Source organism: Castanea sativa, chromosome 4, assembly GCF_040712315.1.
Source record: "Castanea sativa cultivar Marrone di Chiusa Pesio chromosome 4, ASM4071231v1".
Lineage (NCBI taxonomy): Eukaryota > Viridiplantae > Streptophyta > Magnoliopsida > Fagales > Fagaceae > Castanea > Castanea sativa.
In genome coordinates this window covers 6,305,478-6,312,380 of record NC_134016.1, presented here as the reverse complement: position 1 = coordinate 6,312,380, position 6,903 = coordinate 6,305,478, and the positions used below count along the sequence as shown (strand labels likewise).

The 6,903-nt window shown below is 30.9% G+C and overlaps 1 pseudogene; it reads right to left on the bottom strand.

Annotated features, from left to right (window-relative positions):
* Window positions 1–4,281: 4,281 nt before the first annotated feature.
* On the bottom strand, window positions 4,282–6,526 carry LOC142632362 (uncharacterized; annotated as a pseudogene).
* Window positions 6,527–6,903: the final 377 nt, after the last annotated feature.

Genomic DNA, 6,903 nt, shown 5'->3' with positions numbered 1-6,903 from the left:
TGTTAGAGTTGTAATAAAAGTTGAGGTGTTAAAAGAATTTTGTGCGTTATTATCTCTGGGGGGAAATCGGCATGCTTTTAGCTGTGTGCACCCTCGCTGCTGTCATATATGAATACGAAAAGGAGATTGAAAAAAAATATATAAAATAAAATAAAATAAAGAAAGAAACAAACCAACCTTATACTACGTGCACTTTTTTTGGCAGGCAATGATGTTTATATTTAAATAACCATGTCCTCAAGTTCATCACTTAAAAGTCGAATTAAACTCAAATGCATTTTGCATAATTATTTAGAGTTAAATTTGTTGTCCACACATTATTTTACACGCACCCCAAAAACCTTGAAAATCATAGCTTCAAAATCTCGATTCCCGTTAATTTTAGAGGTGTTTGTAAAATCGTTTATATTGGTTTTGTTAACAAGTGCCGGCTAGCACCTGTTAATGAACCAATTTTTGGGTCTCACCTGCATAGGAAATCAGTTTTGTTAACAAGTGCTGGTCAGTACCTATTAATGAACCAGCCTTTGGGTCCCACCAACATAGGAAATTGGTAAAAAATTACTTTTTAGCTATGGTTTATGTTAGACGTGAACCTTGGTTTCTCCAATAATTATAGGACAAAAATGCCACTTTAACACATTTCCCTCCATTTCACTTTTTATTTCGCACCCACTTTCACTTTATCAATATTTTACCCTTCATCTCCTTTCACTTTACCAATATCAAACTCACTTTCTTTCACTTTACCATTATCAAACCCACTTTTTAAAAAAAAATGAAGAAAAGTTCAAATCTTCAATGAAGGATTAAGCAATTATTTTGCAAGGTACAATAATTTTATTTTATTAAATTCAGATTTATTTTTAAATATATTTGAATATGAGGTTAATCTTATTTGATAGGCCAAAAACGTATTGACCCCTTGTGATGAATTAAATTGATTAATTAGCCAAATTATTAATTAATTAAATTAACATACAAACGCATGGTAACACAAACAAATCATTAATAAACTAAAGTATGCTGCGGAAATTAAATGACGCGGTGATTTGTTTACGAATGGGAAAAACCTACACGGCAAAAACCCTACCGGGTGATTTTAAGGTCACCACTCCCGAAATTTCACTATTATCACAACAAGTGGTTACAAATAAAGGAATCCCAAGTACCTTACCAACCTACAGTTGAACCCTTACCCCAATATCCAATTGGACTTGTTCTGTAGTGATAATTTCTCCTTTCGATGCACGGCTCCCAAGTACGTGACTAGCCAATTGTGTGGATCTCAGTACGCGACTTCAATCACCAACTAGAGAAGATCGTTGGCTGCAAAGTTCTTCAATTCATCCCCACGATGAAGATCAAGAAGATGCTTGGTTACAAAACCCTACGGTGAAAAGACATAGCAACTTCTTCACAAGAGAGATGAACTAAGGCAAAAACTTTGTTGCAAGTCACAATTTGCATGAATAAAGATTTCTTAATGCTTGTGCAACTTGCCATCCCTTGACGGCCCTTAAAATAATCATGTTATATGTCTAGGGTTAGGAGAAAAGAATGCCCAAAGACACATCCACGAATTGGAATCAAAACAGAACTTAGAATCTGTTTTTCTTAAACCTCGACAGATAAAGGTATCGAGATGCTGTTGAGAAGTTGTCGAGCCACGAGGCTGGAACAACTCTTTAAACCTCAACACATGCTAGCTGTCAAGCTTTAATGAACTTGCAATTTTCAGCTTGTTTCTTGGACAGACTTGATGACTTCAACACTTGATCTTGAAACATAGTTTCTTGAAGTATAAAACTCATCCTAATTCTACTTAATTACAAGTAAAGTGCGTTTTGTCAAAGGATTAGCCAATTACATAAATGAATGACATATGTACAAAACAAGCAAAACACATATGTCCTAACATTATTTTATTTGTATCATGTTTTTTTTTTTTTCATTTATCCTAAAATATGATGTGGATTTCAAATAAAAATAATAATAATTGTACCTTCTTGAGATAGTTCATTTAGGTCAAAGTAATTCATTGGAACAAGTTGATGAGTCTCACTTGCAACTAAATTGTCATCCATTTGTGCTACATTAAAACAAGATTAAAACAATCAATATTCAATATCATATTTTAGGATAAATGAAAAAAATGATACAAAATAAAATAATAGTTCATTCTTGGAGTAATTCATTTAATTAAGTTAAAACAATTCCTTTTAACAACTTGATGAGTCTCATTTATAACTAAATTCTCATTCATTGGTGCTATATTAAAACAAGATTAAAACAATCCACATCATATTTTAGGATAAATGAAAAAAAAATATGATACAAATAAAATAAGATTAAACTCATATTTAAATATATTTAAAAATAAATATGAATTTAATAAAATAAAATTATTGTACCTTGCAAAATAGTTGCTTAATCCGTCATTGCAGATTTGAACTTTTCTTCATCTCTTTTTTTTCTTTTTTTTGGAAGTGGGTTTGATATTGGTAAAGTGAAAGAAATTGAGTTTGATATTGGTAAAGTGAAAGGAGATGAAGAGTAAAATATTGATAAAATAAAATTGAGTGGAAAATAAAAAGTAATTAAAATGAAAAGAAATGTGTTAAAAGTGTGTTAAATGGACATTTTTATAATTATTGGAGAAATCAAGGATCACTTCTAGCATAAACCAAAGCTGAAAAGTAGGTTTTTTTTTATGAATTTCCCATGCAGGTGGGACCCAAAAACTGGTTCATTAACAGGTGCTGGCCGGCACCTGTTAACAAAACCGATATAATAAACATTACTCATCTTTTATACGTAAAAACATGAAACGGTGGAATGAATTAAAGTAGCGGATTCAACCTCGTACGTTATGTCTCTTTTTATCAATTTATATATAGAAAATGAAAAGTCCCAATCCTTTAACTGTCAGATGGGAGAAGTTTTTGTTAACCAAAAAAACTTCTCCCGTGTTTTAGCTAAGCAGTATGCTTTACTTGTTAAACTGAACTTGAGGAAGGCTACTAACTTGGCCCAATAAAATTCTTTCTATTTTAAAAGATATATACATATATATATATATATAATTTTATTTGAAGAATATTAGAAATATAGGAGTCGCAATGCTTTCCTTTTTTTAGATGAAAGGAAATTTACAAATTTCATCATTAGGAGTTAGAGATCCGTAATATTATTACATTTGTACCTATAAAAATTAAGGTTTTCTTTAATTTTTATTATTGTATTTTTTTTTTATCTTGACTTCTATATGTTTAGTATGTAAAATAATATTTAAAATTAATTAAGTTTTTACTAGTTTCATAATGTCTAAAATTATTAGAATACTTTTCCTAAGAATAAAATTATTAGAATACTATAATTGTGTATTCTCTATATTATTCAACAAAAATCTTATTTTAAACTATTTAAAAGAATATCATTTTTTTATAAAAAAAAATTCAAAGATAGTTCACACTTTACAAACCAAATAAATAAAAAAATTATTCTGATTATTTAAAGAATAATTTAGCGTAAATATTTTTTTTATTATACATGAGAAAACATCATATACTAGATTGTGTTATAAACATTTTCAATTTATATATATAAAAAAAAAATTTCATTCTTTATATTTATTATTCTTTATATATTTTGCTGGGACCCTAAACAAAATTTGTCTATGCCACGGCTTATTATACATTTTCTTTACTCACACAATTTTCCAATATTACCTTCAAACTATGGGCCTATTTGGATAAGCTGTTTCAAAATGTGTGTTTTAAAAATTAGCATTTTTAAAACGTGCGTTTTGAAAAGTCCATTTTAAAAACCACAGATAAGTGTTTGGTTAAAATGTGAAAATATGCGTTTTTTATTTTTAAAGTCATATTAAACGTTTGGATAAGCTGTTTCAAAAATAGTTGTTTTGAGTGTAAATTCCTAAAAAGGACTTAACTATTTTTTGAAGGTTATATTGTCTTTTTTCCTGTGATCAGTGTTTTTTTATTATTGAAAATATGTAATTAAGCTTAACAATTAAATTAATAATAAGAACAATAATAATGTTTTTGTTGTTGAAATTCATGGAGAGAAGTTTATCAAATTTAAAATATTAAAAATAACTCATCAAGAAAAAGATAGTAAAATGATTAGGAAAATAATTATATTGAAATGTTAATTCCCAACAATATCAATACTAGACAATCCATTATAATAATAAAAAAGTTCTTATCTGAAAAATCAAAAACCAAAGCAATAAAACAAAAATAATAAAAATATTGTTTACAACCCACAAATGGATCGAGCTATTTTGTCACGAACAAATTCCATCTCCTCATCTTGTATATTTTCAACGTTTGCATGTCTGCTACTACCTTCTCCACTACTATTGCTTCTTGGTTTGTCCAAGTCATGTTTATCCCAATTGAATCCCTCATCTTCCCTATCATGTTTTCTAATAAAATTATGCAAAACACAAGTAGCAACTATAATGTTTCTTTGGTGCTTAATGTCATAAGGTGGCATTTGCTTCAAAATTTTCCATTTATTCTTCCATACTCCAAAAGTTCGCTCAATTGCACTTCTAAGTGATGAGTGAACATAATTAAACCTCTCTTCTATGTGATTCCCTCGACCAGCTCGTCAAAAATCTGAAAGATGATACCTTTGTCCCTTATAAGGTAGCAAATATCATTTCCTTAAGGAGTATCCAGCATCAACTAAATAATATTTTTCTAGTAAAAGAAAAGAAAATGTAAGATGTACATAAATAATATCCTTCATACATATTTAATATATAAAAATTTTATATACCTGGTGGTGGTTTTGGAAAGTTGACAAATTGTCGACGGATAGTATCTAAGAAAATACGTGTATCATGGGCTGCACCCTCCCATCCAGCCATAACAAATGTGAAAAATAAATCAAAATCGCATGCTGCCATCACATTAAAAGATGTCACGCCCTTTCTATTATAATATGAAGCTTTCTTATCATCTCTAACAACAACTTGGATATGTGTACCGTCAATGGCACCAATCCAGTCCTAAAATAGAATATAAATTTTAGTTACTTAGAAAATAATCCTTACAAATATTAGAAACAAATTAGAATTTATGAAATGAATACCTGAAAGTGTGGCATGTACAATGGATTCTTCTGTATATGTCTTGGAGCTACACTAAATGTAGGGTTAGAAGGCTTGAAAATATCCATTGACATTATGTTAAGGCGTTTCAGAACTCTATGAAAATGTCTGTATATAGTCTCACCAGAATGTTGGAATCTTTCTTGAACCATCCTATAACAAGCTCCTTGTCCAAGTATCATTAAACATATACCTACTGACTCTTCAAGCCTAATATGCCTTGTGTGCTGAAGTCCATATGTATGTTATAAAACATTACACAATTGAAGGAAAACATGTGGCTTCATTCTAAACATTTCGTAACATTTCGTTTCATTACCCGTTAACAGCAACAACAACAACAACCTGTAATATTCTTCAAACCCATATACTTTTCAACAAGAAAAAATGAATCCCATCCAATCCAAATGGTTTTGTTCAAACTCATCTGTCTGAAATTGTTTTAAAAACATCACAAGCAATAAAGAAACAACAACAGCAACAACAAATCACTTACACCTGTAAGTTCTAATATTTTGAGTTTATTCAGTCATCTAAACTAACATGCAAAGCCCAAATCAATATAATTATTTCAGAGATGGGTAATGGAGAATGTTTACTTGGAAATTGTGATGCAAAATAATGACAGCAATTGGAGAGAGCAACTGAGCAATAACAGAGAAGAATCAGTGAATATCGTGAAATTGATGAGAAGAGAACCAAGACTGATGAAATATGAGAATGTTTACCTGGAAATCATGATGCAGAACAACGACGGCAATTGGAGAGAGCAACTGAGCAATAACAGAGAAGAAAGAAGTGAATAGGGAGAATATGACGAGGAGAGAACCAAGACTGATCAGATATACATATATATGGAGAAGGGATAGGCTGGGATTTTGGTAAAAATTTCCTAAACCACGTGAAACAATTAGCGGTTTCCCAATCGTTCCAACCGCGCGATGCTGAAAAAGCAATAGAAAATTTCATTTTCGGAATCGCGAAAATATGCAGAATTGAAAACGCAATCCTGCAGATATCACCTAGCCAAACATAATCCCATAATCGCGATTCACGAAACTGCTGTTCTGTACAATGTAAACGTGTAAACAAACTGGCCCTATATCGACTCACTTAACTTAATGTTTTGAGTAAGGGCAACTTAGTAAATTTGAATGATTGAACTCTACACACTATGCTTTATAGTTTATAGGCTTTGACATATTCGGTCTTGGATATTTTGATAATAAATTTCAAACTCCACGACTAATTCACACTTCTTGGTCAGCACGTAAGTCCCCTAAACGCCCACCAACAATAAAACGAGTCCAAGAAGCCGCATGTAAGCTTCATCACTTATTTTATATATATAGCATACCTCACACCTCCATATTTTCTCATTCACAAACACAATCTTTCAAAGAACACATAATTTTCTCTGCTATTTTCTTTGAAGAAAAACAGTTCAAAATCACAGCAACTTAATTAGAAGCTATTTTCAAGGATGGGTTTTGGAAAGACTAACATTATTTTGATGATGATTGTTGTAATCTTGGTGGCCATTTCGTGCCATTCTGGGGTTGAGGCAACCAGGGTTTTAAAGGAGGATTTTGCTAGTGGTAATCAACATCAGACATACTCAGCAATTTACGAGAAGGCAAAGTACTCCATGGATTTTTGGCTTCAAAAGTTGCCATCAGGACCTAGTCCTAGTGGCCCTGGTCATTAGTTCATTGAGTTTATGAAATGCTTATACAAGCATATAGTACATACACTGA